We start from the raw sequence: 12,249 nt of genomic DNA, 5'->3' as shown, positions 1-12,249 counted from the left end.
TTTTTTTTTAGTTAAATAATGTATTTATTTTATTTTACTTTTCCTATACTTTACCACTTAGAGACTCCATGTCAGATCTCTCTACGGTAAAGTATAAGGAAAATAAAAAAAGTGTATTAAGGTTTATAATTAAAGTAATAAAAAAGGGCTATGTTAAATGTATCATGTAAATTAATTGTATATATTTATTTTAAATGTAAAACCAAAGAAAAAATGTCACAGTAGTATTAGCATAACTTTCAGCTAAATGTTTAAATTATTTAAGTATATTAAATTCAATAAAAATATTTTTCTGATATTTAATTCAAAATATACATTCCTACCTTAAGTAAAAAACACATTTTTTATTATACATGAATAGTTTCTAAAAGTGATATATAAAATTAATAAAAAGTAATTAAATCATAATTTAATAAATATGTTACGTTAATTTCTAAATCCGAAAAAGATTTGAATAATATTTTACAATGAAATAATGCATATGTTTTATTTTTAGATTTTCTTAACATTCGATTACATGTCGTTATTTTAAATTATTCAAAATAGTTTAATTTATTTGCTATTATTTCCTGTGGTGTTCTATTTTAAGCCCCTGTATTGGACAGTGTAGCAGTATCAGTTCCTGTCCATGTGTGGTGCTGGACATGCTAGTGTCTCTTTTTGATAGTGGTATTTAACATTAGTAAATTTGGATCTGCCCCCTGTTTCCGGGGGTGGAGATGTGTAAGCCTCCACGTCTGTGAAACTTTATACTCAGATTCTGTGAATAGGAAAAAGTAGTAAAGAGATACACTCAACTGAGTTGGTGTAAATTACACAATACCTCAAAAATATGTTACCTTTGTGAATAGCCCCATCAGTCTTCACTTACACCCTCCTACAATAAAGCAAATCGCCATTAATACAACCAATAATGAATTTCCCACCAATGACATATCTCAGATACCAAACTTAAACACCAGGGCAAGATTACAAGCACTTTGGTTTACAACACTCTTTTCTGCATACAAGAGAGAAGAACCTCTAAGATCTTGTTAGCCACAGAAGATCCTTATGTTCACAATGCTTTCAGGCATGATTTAGACTTTGGTTGAGAGGTTGTGTGCCACTGATTTCAATTAAGCTTTGTGAGTCACCAAGGTAGTGTAGGAATATCAACCAAAGTTGCATTTCTCATTAATGTGGTAAAAGTTTGATGATTTCTTAGGACCTTAACACTGAAATGTAGCCAGGGCCAAATGGAGCCCTAAGGGCAAGACAGTTAACTAGAACACTCTGTAATGCATGACGAACGCCATTTTCTCTTGGTCCTCCAGTCTAAGTGGTACCTGCCAGTACCCCTGTGTGAGGTCCAGGGTGGCAATGTAACTAACCTTCCCTAACTTCTCTATCAGCTCATCTCATTAATTCTTGGTAGAGGATATGCATCAAACTTTGACATGTTATTTACTGCTCCAAATTCTATGCAAAATGTTGTAATATCCAACAGAGTGGGAGCCTCATTGTTGTAAACACCTCTAGGAATATGTTATAGCTATTGGCATTTTTGTCACTTCATGTGGGCACTAGAAATGTAAACATGTTGCTTCTTTGTCAGTGAATGTCCACATGTATAATCATCGTTAACGTGGACTTCTAGTTCTTGCCTCAAGTAAGTGCTTTTGCGAATGCGATCAGCAGACAGGTGTCCATCCCACAAAAAATCTGTGTGCTCCTCCAAACCAGTCACCAGATAAAAGTTACAAAGATTTGTAATGCTGCACTCAGATTATTGCAATCCCATCTATACTGAGCTCCCAAAATCACCCCATTATTAGGCTATAAAGACTATAAAAACAGTTAAACAGGATGTGCATTTGCACACTGTCAGGAAGGAGGCGAGGAAGGGTCATACCAGGAAGACTCACCCGACATACTGCCATGGTTGGCAGCCAACATGGCTGCACAAACGCCTCAAATGTGTGTCTTTCACTTGCAGGTAATGGAACTGGATTCTGACAGAGATGAACGACAAGGTCAGGCACCTACACTTTGGACGACCGGAACTCCAGGGTATAAGCTTGATGACAAGAAGAAGTGGGAGGAGCTGTCTACACTAATGGCCCAGGACGTGTCCTTGAAAGGGGAAATTAGAATTGCTTTGCCACTACACAATCCAGAGATGCATTCAGAAGATGGAACGAGGCACAACAGTGATGCACCATACCACAATCAGCCTCAAAGAGAAGCAGAGCAGAGACCCATTCCCAAGATAGGAAGCCTTTGGCTGGACACTGAGCCCCACAACGCTCCAAGAGGGACATGGCTGACAGAGGTATGGGATCATATCTGGGGACAGCAGAATAAATGGGAGGGCCGTGTCTCCTTTAATTAGTTTAATTAGGATCCTGCTTACAGCCAGGATCACATGTTTTTCTTCACTGGTGGTGGGAAGAGTTTGGTGCAAATCACAAATGATTTCCTGCAACCCTGTTTTGAAACCAGTTACAAGTTTAGGCTGGAAGGGGGGAAAGGGAAAGGGAGTTTAAATGGATCACTCGTCTCTGGGGAAGGCTGGTAACCAGAGCATGTAGGAAAGACCATGGGCCTATGTAAAGACTTTATTCTTTTTTCTATTGTTTTTGCCAGTTGGTGAGGTTTTCTTTCATACCCTGCACAGACACTGGTGATAATAGTGATTTCAGCCCCAAACCACTCACAGCCCTCCTCCAGCACTATTCCCACAGAAGGGAAGCAGGAGTGTACAGATGTACCCTAATAATAGGAGGCTAATACTTACCTCTGGCTTCTATCCTTTTTCTGAGGGGAGTCTCCCGCATTGCCGGGGTACCAGACCTTCATAAGCTTAGAAGGGGAAAGAAGAGACAAGGGAGATCAGAGACATTCTACCAAACTATTAGACCTGACAGCCTGACAGCTTTTTGCCTGACTTCCTCCACTTTTTGACACTGTTGTTTTGCTGGTTTTAGGACTCTGCACTCTTTACCACTGCTAACCAATGCTAAAGTGCAAATGCTCTCTCCCTTAAAACATGGTGACATTGGCTCCTACCCAATTGAAATTTTTAATTTACTAGTAAGTCCCTAGTAAAGTGCACTGCATGTGCCCAGGGCCTGTAAATTAAATGCTACTAGTGGGCCATCAGCACTGATTGCGTCACCCACATAAGTAGCCCTTTAACCGTGCCTCAGGCCTGCCAATGCAAGGTCTGTGTGTGTAGTTTCACTGCCACTTCGACTTGGCATTTAAAAATACTTGGCATTTAAAAAGCTCCCTTTTTTCTACATATAGGTTACCCCTAAAATAGGTTCTAGGTAACCCATAGGGCAGGGTGCTGTGTAGATAAAAGTCAGGCCATATACATATGTGTTTTATATGTTCTGGTAATGGGAAACTCCTAAATTCATTTTCCACTGCTGTGTGGCCTGCTCCTTTCATAGGCTAACATTAAGGGTTTCCTCATATACTGTTTGAGTGGTAGATACTGATCAGAAAGGAGTAGACAGGTCATATTTAGTATGGCCAAAATGGTAATACAAAATCCTGCTTATTGGTGAGGTTGAATTTTTATATTACTAATCTAGAAATGCCACTTTTAGAAAGTGAGAATTTTTCTGCACTTAAAATCCTTCTGCGTCTTACAGACTGTCTCCAATCCACATCTGGGCTGGGCTGGGTGACAGCTCCCTTGTGCATTTCACCTAGACCACCACAAACACAGGATGCTCAGTCACACCCGCACACATCTGCATACTGAATGGATCTTCCTGGGCTGGAAGGGTGGAGGGCCTGACACTTGCATTTCAAAGGACAGTGGCCTGCCCTCACACAAAGGGCTGCCAACCCCCCTACTAGGACCCTGGCAGACAGGACTGTACTGAAAGGGGGCCTTGTGCACTTCAAAACCACTCTTTGAAGTCTCCCCCACTTCAAAGGCACTATTGGGTATATAAACTGGGTATCTGACCCTACCAATTTAGACCCTTCTTTGGACAGACACTATGCACCAGAACCTGCAACCTGCCAAGAGAAGCTGCTTGGATGCCCAAAGGACTCACCTGGACTGCTTTGTGGTAAAGGACTGATGCCTTGCTGTTGCCCTACTGCCTTGCTGGCCTCTGGCTCTGCTGAGAAGTCCTCTCCAAGGGCTTGGGTTGAGCTTGCCTCCTGTTTCCTGAAGTATCCGGGCCAAAAAGACTAGGCCCTCATTATGACATTGGCGGTAAGTCCCGCTTACCACCATGCCGACCGCCGCCAACATACCGCTGGCGCGGCGGTTTACTGCTACCCATATTATGACACACACATAGCAATCCATCACTATATAGCCACACACAAGACCTCCAGCCCAGAGGTCAGTGATAAACCGGTGGTACCAAAACCCACACCGTTACGCCAACAGAACTACGCCCATAGCATTCTGACCCACGAATCACCGCAGTGGACATTCAACCGTGGTAAACCATTGGCGGTACATACTGCTGCACTCAAAATGGACACACACAAACAAAACAACACCACATTGGTCAATCTGAATAACACACACCTGACACCCATACACACACCACACCCACACACCTACACCACTATAAAGCACACACCCACACAAAATTATTGACAACTGAGAGAGACAGACCAAGAGCACCCACAGAACCAGAGCCACAAAACACCATTACCCATACACCATCCACACACCTTACAGCACACACCCCAACACATCACCCCACACAACTTAGGGTCATGGTGGAGGCAATCATCTGGGTAGAGCCACAGCTATTCGGATCACAGGTGCAGCAGACATCCATTACTAGGAAGATGGAGCTATAACAGAGAATCGTGGACAGGGTCAATGCCGTGGGACAGCACCCCAGAACAAAGGATGACATCCGGAAGAGGTGGAACAACCTACGGGGGAAGGTGCGTTCCATGGTAGCAAGACGCCAGATAGCAGTACAGAGGACTGGTGGTGGACCCCCACCTCCTCCCTCACAACTAACAACATGGGAGGAGCAAGTCTTGGCAATACTGCATCCTGAGGGCCTGGCAGGAGTAGCAGGAGAACTGGAATCTGGTAAGTCAACTCTTGACTACTTTCACCCCCTACCTGCATGCCATCACATACCCCCACCCTCACCCTCAGTCCCATCACTTCACCACCTCACACACACCCCACCATCACAACCCACCCCTCCCAAAACCAAGCCCTGCATACAACACCAATGCATGGACACCCATCACAGACCTGCATGGACAACTATCACTAAAGCATGCACACTAGAGACCATCACCTAGCCCACCAAATCACTACTCACACAAGGCAAAGCTGCCAGGGCAATAACAACCATACAGGGCAACACACCCATGCACAAGATGTCACACGCAAAAACAATAACACTGCTATTACATCCCCACAGGTCCCCCATCCAATGTCACCGGAGAGGAGGTGCCAGCAACATCCAGTCTCCCCCAGAAGAGGCCCATAGTGATGACAGCAGCTCCGGACACCTGGATCTGTATGACCAACCTGGTCCATCAAGGACCTCCGGACAGTCGGTTACCCAGGCACAGTCCCATACCACTACTGAGCCTCCACACTCAGGAAATACCACCACAGCACCCACCCAGCGGGCCCATACCTCAATCCCCAGGACACGTCAATCAGCAGTGTGTCCACCACTACAGGGAAGCCAGGACACCCCACAAGCACAGGACAATCAGGGTCCTTGGGGTCAGTGGGCACACGGTTCAGTGGACAGAGGAACAAGACAACAGGGAAGCTGGGAGGACTGCTGTGTGACAGGGGGAGGACAGGCCCAGGAAACCGACTCTCCAGGAGGCACTCACCAACATCCTGGGAGCATACCACCATTCCCAGGGCACGATGGGCCAGATACTGGACAAGTTGCAGGACACCCAGCTGCTGCAGGAGGGACAGTACCTGGGGATCAGGGAGGACCTGAGGGACATCCACCCCACCCTGATCACCATTGCAGGGGTGCTGACAGACATGGCCAACACCATGAGGGAGGCAGTGGCACACCAACAGGTCCCTGACACTAGCCACACTGATGAACAGCCCTCCACCTCCGCTGCTGCTAGTGGACAGGAGGCCCCACTACAGGAACAACAGGCCACCAGCAACCCACCCCCTGCAGAAGGAGAACCACCCCGCAAACGATCCCTGCGATCCAGGCAGAAGCCGGAGAACATTGCCAAGACCCCACCAGGAAATAAGACTCTCCTAAATGTCACCCTTGTGTCCCACTTTGTCACCCGGTCCACCTTAAACTGCCATTGCCCCACTCCCTATGCCCCCGTGGACAATTCACCTGTGATCCACATAGACTGGACTCTATCCTGGACATTCCACCACCATCACATTGCACATCCCCCTCCACTTATTAGCACCTAAATGCACACCCTTGGTAAAACTACAAGTATGGAGTCTGTCAATTGATTGAACTATGTATTTGTTTAACAAGCTGTACACATTGCAATTCAACTGTACAGTAATGTATACATAGGTATGTCCTGTAGTTGGCTACAGTCAACACACCACGAGCCAGAGTGGGGCACAAATATCTGCAAATGGAGATGCCAAAGGGTTCAGTAAGTGGCCATAGTAGTGTGAAAAACAGCCTGTCATGTACAATGTCCAACACAAAACTGTCAATGGAAGGTGAAGTTACAATGTCCTACCTGTGTGTCACTGGAAGTACTGTCGAATGATTGCTGTTCTGTTGTCCTCATCCTCATCCTCTGCCTCCTCTTCGTCACTATCCACAGGGTCCACTGCTGCCACATGCCCATCTCCAGCCTCATCCTCCTGCAGAAAAGGCACCTGGCGTCTCAAGGCAAGGTTGTGCAACATGCAGCGTGCCATGATGATCTAGCAGACCTTCTTGGGTGAGTAGCACAGGGAACCAACTGTTAGATGGAGGCACCGAAACCTGGCCTTCAGGAGGCCGAATGTCCTCTCGATTATTGTTCTTGTTTGCCCATGTGCCTCATTGTAACGTTCCTCTGCCCTTGTCCTGGGATTCCTCACAGGGGTCAGTAGCCATGAGAGGTTGGGGTAACCAGAGTCACCTGGAAACATCGAGGGATCCCTGTTCTCCAAACACTAACCCTTAGGGCCCACACCATACCCATACACCAACATATACTGGGTAGAAACCATGGGCTCACCTATTAGCCACATCCTGTGACTCTGGAGTTGAGCCATCACATATGGGATGCTTCTATTCCTCAGGATAAATGCATCATGTACAGACCCAGGATACTTTGCATTGACATGGGAGATGTACTGGTCAGCCAGGCACACTATCTGCACATTCATCGAGTGAAAGCTCTTTTGATTTCTGAACACCTGTTAATTTCTCTGGGGCGGCCACAAATGCAATATGTGTACCATCAATCAGCCCCACTAATGTCAGGGATATGTCCCATTGCATAGAAGTCAGCTTTCACTGTGGCCAAATCCTCAACCTGGGGGAAAACAATGTAGCTGTACATGTGTTTAATCAGGGCAGACATCACTCTGGTCAGCACTCTTGAGAACATTGGCTGTGACATTCCTGCTGCCAAGCCCACTGTAACTTGGAAAGAACCAGTTGCCAAGAAATGAAGCACAGATAGGACTTGCACAAGAGGAGGGATCCCAGTGGGGTGATGGATAGCAGATATTAGGTCTGGCTCCAATCGGGCACATAGCTATGTGAATGTGGCCCTGTCAAGTCTGTAGGTGAGGATAATGTGCTTGTCCTCCATTGTTGCCAAGTCCACTAGGGGCCTGTACACGGGTGGATGTCTCCATCTCCTATTCATCCTCAGCAGTTGTGATCTAGGGGGCAAAACGGGGAGCGGCTGGTCAGTATTTCACATTTCCACACTGTGCACTGCATTGCATGTTGTGACTGAAACAGTATGTTGTTGGATAGGCCCAAATGCTGCCCATGTGTACTGTGATGCAGTTAGGTGCCATGGCCTGCCCCCCACTAAAATGGCATCCTCCTGTCCTGTGTGGATGGACAGGTGGAAGTGAGGTAATTCCACTGAAGTTGTGCGTCGTTGCAGAGGCGGTCGAGTACCGCCGTGCAACTCCTTATTGGTTGTCATTGGGCCCTATGGGTTACAGTGGCTAATGGTGATGTAAGCCGGCGGTGACGGTACGCACCGCCGCGAACGTGACCGCCATTTTCTATCTGTTCTCTCACTTGCTGCCTGACCTTCAACAGGAGAGGACCTACAGTGCAAGTGCTGCTGTGACCTGTGTCTGGAACCGAACCTGGCTCGAGTCACTGGGGAAAGGGACCCTGCCTTCACCGCTGTGGAGTTGGAGAGACTAATGGATGGGGTCCTACCCCAGTACTGAATTCTGTATTGGCCTCCAGACCAACAGGTGAGTACACTGTGAGCACGATGCATGGGGCACAAATGCATGGAGTGCTGTGTGTGAGGGCCTTGAGTAAGGGGGGGTGGTGGAAGGGTCCTGGGCAGCGTGATGCATGTATGCTGGGCAATGTCTGTGCGTAAGAGGATGTGAGGGCAATGGTGGGCCATGAGTGTAACAGGACGGACGGTATGACCGTTAGCTTTTTCAATTTATCTTTTTCTGCAGGTCAGCGCCCATCAGAAAAAGGGTATATGGCGTGACATCGCCAAGGACGTGCAAACCCTGGGGGTCTACGACAGGCAGAGCACCCACTGTCGCAAACGATGGGAGGACCTGAGAGGCTGGGCATGGAGGACGGCAGAGGCCCAGCTGGGGATGGCCTCCCAACGAGTAAGGGGTGCCCGTCGAACCCTGTCCCCCCCGAAGGCCCGCATACTGGCGGTGGCCTATCCGGAGCTGGATGGGCGCTTGAGGACATCACAGAAGTCACAAGGGGGTGAGTAGAGTTTCCCAATATAGTACTTACGCATGGTGGGGTGGTCTCTGGGTGGGAGATGTGAGCCCGTGGGTGCCCCTAGGCCAGGCCGGACATTGAAGGATAAGTCCCATGTTGGGCAGGGGCTGATGAACCCCACCTCCTACTAAGGTAGTAAGTATCCACTACTGGGCAGGGGTCTGTGGGTGTGAGGTATGCCTCTATTGGAGTTAGGTATTCCTGTCCTTGGGCTGGTGACTAGCATTGAGACTGGTAGTGCATTGCATAGTGCGTAGGCCTGTTTCCTGTGTGAGGGTGCTGTGTACGCCAACTGTGGTGTTGGTGCTGCCATTGACCAAGTGTATCCTTTGTCTCCCCCCCCCACTTTTTATTTTGTCACCTTTCCTTCTGTGCATTAGCATCATCTGGCAGAGGAGCAGACGCACCGGCGACAGTGGGAGCTGCAACCCACATGGCCCAAGAGGCCGAACCCACTGACGGTGAGGGCACCAGTGGGACGGAGGGCGAGGGGAGCACCACGGCGGAGACCGGAGGGGACAGTTTGGACATGGATACCTCCTCTGATGGAAACTCCCTGGTGGTGGTGGTCACCTCTGTGGCCACCCCAACTACAGGTACAACCGCCACCCCCAAACCAGCACCACCCTCCCAGCAGCCCCTCATCATGTTTCCCGTGCCCGCTCTTCCAGGAGGGTGGGCATCTCCTTCGTCCCAGGTACCTCAGGCCATGCCCCAGTTAGCTCTGCTGCCCTGAGTGAGGAGGCTATTGACCTCCTGAGATCCTTCTCTGTTGGGCAGTTGTTGGACTTTTTGCCTTACGCAGGGTCATCCCCAGTCTTTTTGCCTCCTTCCTCCTGGTTTTTCTGACCTCTCGCTGTTGGCTCTAGGACTCTGAGCACTTTATCACTGCTGACCAGTGCTAAAGTGCAGGTGCTCTCCCATCTAAAGTTGGTATGATTGGCTTATACCTAATTGGCATATTTAATTTACCTATAAGTCCCTTGTACAGTGGTATCGCTATACCCAGGGCCTGTAAATTAAATACTACTAGTGGGCCTGCAGCGCTGCTTGCGCCACCCACTGAAGTAGACTTTCAAACCTGTCTCAGGCCTGCTAGCGCAGGGCCTGTGTGCGCAGTTTTCTGCCACAGGGACCTGGCATTTAAATTTACTTGCCAGGCCCAGAACTCCCCTTTTACTACATGTAAGTCACCCCTAAGGTACGGCGTAGCTAGCCCTATGGGCAGGGTGCCATGTATGTAGAAAGGCAGGACATGTGCCATATTGCATGGCCTATCCTAGTAGTGACAAACAGCCTAACTTGGTGTCTCACTGCTGTGAGTGCTGCCTTCTCATAGGATTGCAATAGAAATGCCCTGCCTTATGTGTAAGGGGTATTGTCTGATTTATGAGGGGTAGCGTAGGCATGTTTGGTATGGTTGTGATGGTGATAATAAATGCTGCTTACTGGTGTGGGTGTATTTTTTATTACTATCACAGAAATGGCACTTCTAGAAAGTGCACATTTATCTGTGCTTATGACTCTGGTGTTTTGCAGCTTGATTCCAATCCACGTCTGGGCAGAGTGACAGTTGGGGCTTTGTGCATACTTTTCAGACAGCCTGTACACAGGGAGGGTGGAGGTGTCACAGAGGTGCATCTGCATACTGAATAGTCTTCCTGGGCTGAGAGAAGGGAGAGGCGGGGCACACCTGCATTTGTAAAGACTGTGCCCTGGCCTCACACAATAGGGTCGTTAACCCCCCACTGATGTTTGGAGCCTGTGCTGAAAGGAGAGAGGGGGCACTCCCAGAACCAGTTGTAACTGGATGGAACCTCCTCTCCCTACCATTGTAAAACACTCTAAGAACTGACTATAAGTACAGGGGAATTTTCCCCACAATTTGGAGACTCTTGGAATCATCTTGGAACTGGACACCAAAGGCTGAAAGGACTCACCAGGAACTGCCATGGACTGCTGCTGCTGTGCTGACCTGTGACCTGCCTGGTCACTGTGAAGGACTTGCCACTTGCTGCCTTTCCCTTGTGCTGGCCTGTAGCTGGGCCCTCCACCTGAGGACCTTGTCTTAAGATTCTGCTCCCAGGGGCAGGGTGCTGTGGCCCCTGACCCCTGCATCCATTTCTTCACGAGGGGTGCTTCTCCGTGGTTGCGGCTGCCATAGCGCTGATTGCAGCACGCTTATGGAGCCTTGGGAGCTCGTAGGCTCCTTGCTGCATTGTGCCTCTTTAAATAAGATCACCGCAGCGGTCCGGGAAGCTGGAAGACCACTTGTGCACCGCATCGGGTGCAGGCGAGTGTCTGCTCGGGCCCCAGGAGGGGTCCGATCTTCTTGTGGCTTCACGGCAGGACCAGGGGAAGGCGCTGGGAGTGCCCCCTTCCCCCTGGCCTCTGCGTTAGGAGCATGATGCTCCTTTTCTGCTGTTAGGTAAAACAGGCATTATTGTGTGGCCCACCCTTGGTGGAAGGGCCAGTGGAGGCCCGGGGGCCCCCAGATATCGCGGGTCCCGGGAGGGGCCTGTCATTAAACCAGAGGGGGTGCGAGGTGCCCCCCACCTGCCCTAAGTTGTTTTTGCTGGCTTTGGCCCCCCTCGTGAGGGCCGATTGAGGCCCTGGGGGGCCCCCAGTAATCACGGTCCCCAGAGGGGCCTGTGTATAAAAGAGAGGAGGTGCATGTCGCCCTCCTCTGATCCCAGAGTATAAAGGAGGCCCCCGTTTTGTGCATAGGAGCCCCGGGCCCCATTGTTCGCCTTCTAGGCACTGGGGGTGCCTTCATCCAACCAGGTACTGTTTAAAGGGCCAATATAGTTGCAATCCAAAGTTCTTCCTACAGACTTTGGCTGATTGATATATTGCCTACCTGTTCTATGATCCTTTTACATATATGTGCAAATGTTCCTTTTATGGGCATGAGTTGCTAATATGTTTCCCTTAACTTGCCATATGTTTTCTAATGTTCCTACTATGGGCATTTTATGATATTCTTATGACAAGTGTTCTAATGTGATAACTTGTGTCCTGACTACTGCTTATGTTGCAGAATACTGAGTAACCTATGTGTTATGTGTGACTACTGCTAATTGGCAGAGTAACTAATGTGTAACGTTCTGACAACTGCTGAGGTAGTAGGATAGTACTGATATGTGATGTTTGGTCTGATAATTGTGTGTGTACAATACAGTATATTTTCATTTAATCTGGTGTTGTGTTTCCTTTGTGGTGGGGATATTGCATCACATGTGTTGTGTGTGTTGTGCAGACGCTTTACACATTGCATCCGGGTTAAGCCTGACTGCTCGTGCCAAGCTACTAAGGGGGTGAGCAGGGGTTATCTTGGACG

Source organism: Pleurodeles waltl, chromosome 10 (assembly GCF_031143425.1).
Source record: "Pleurodeles waltl isolate 20211129_DDA chromosome 10, aPleWal1.hap1.20221129, whole genome shotgun sequence".
NCBI lineage: Eukaryota > Metazoa > Chordata > Amphibia > Caudata > Salamandridae > Pleurodeles > Pleurodeles waltl.
This window is presented reverse-complemented; position numbering follows the sequence as displayed.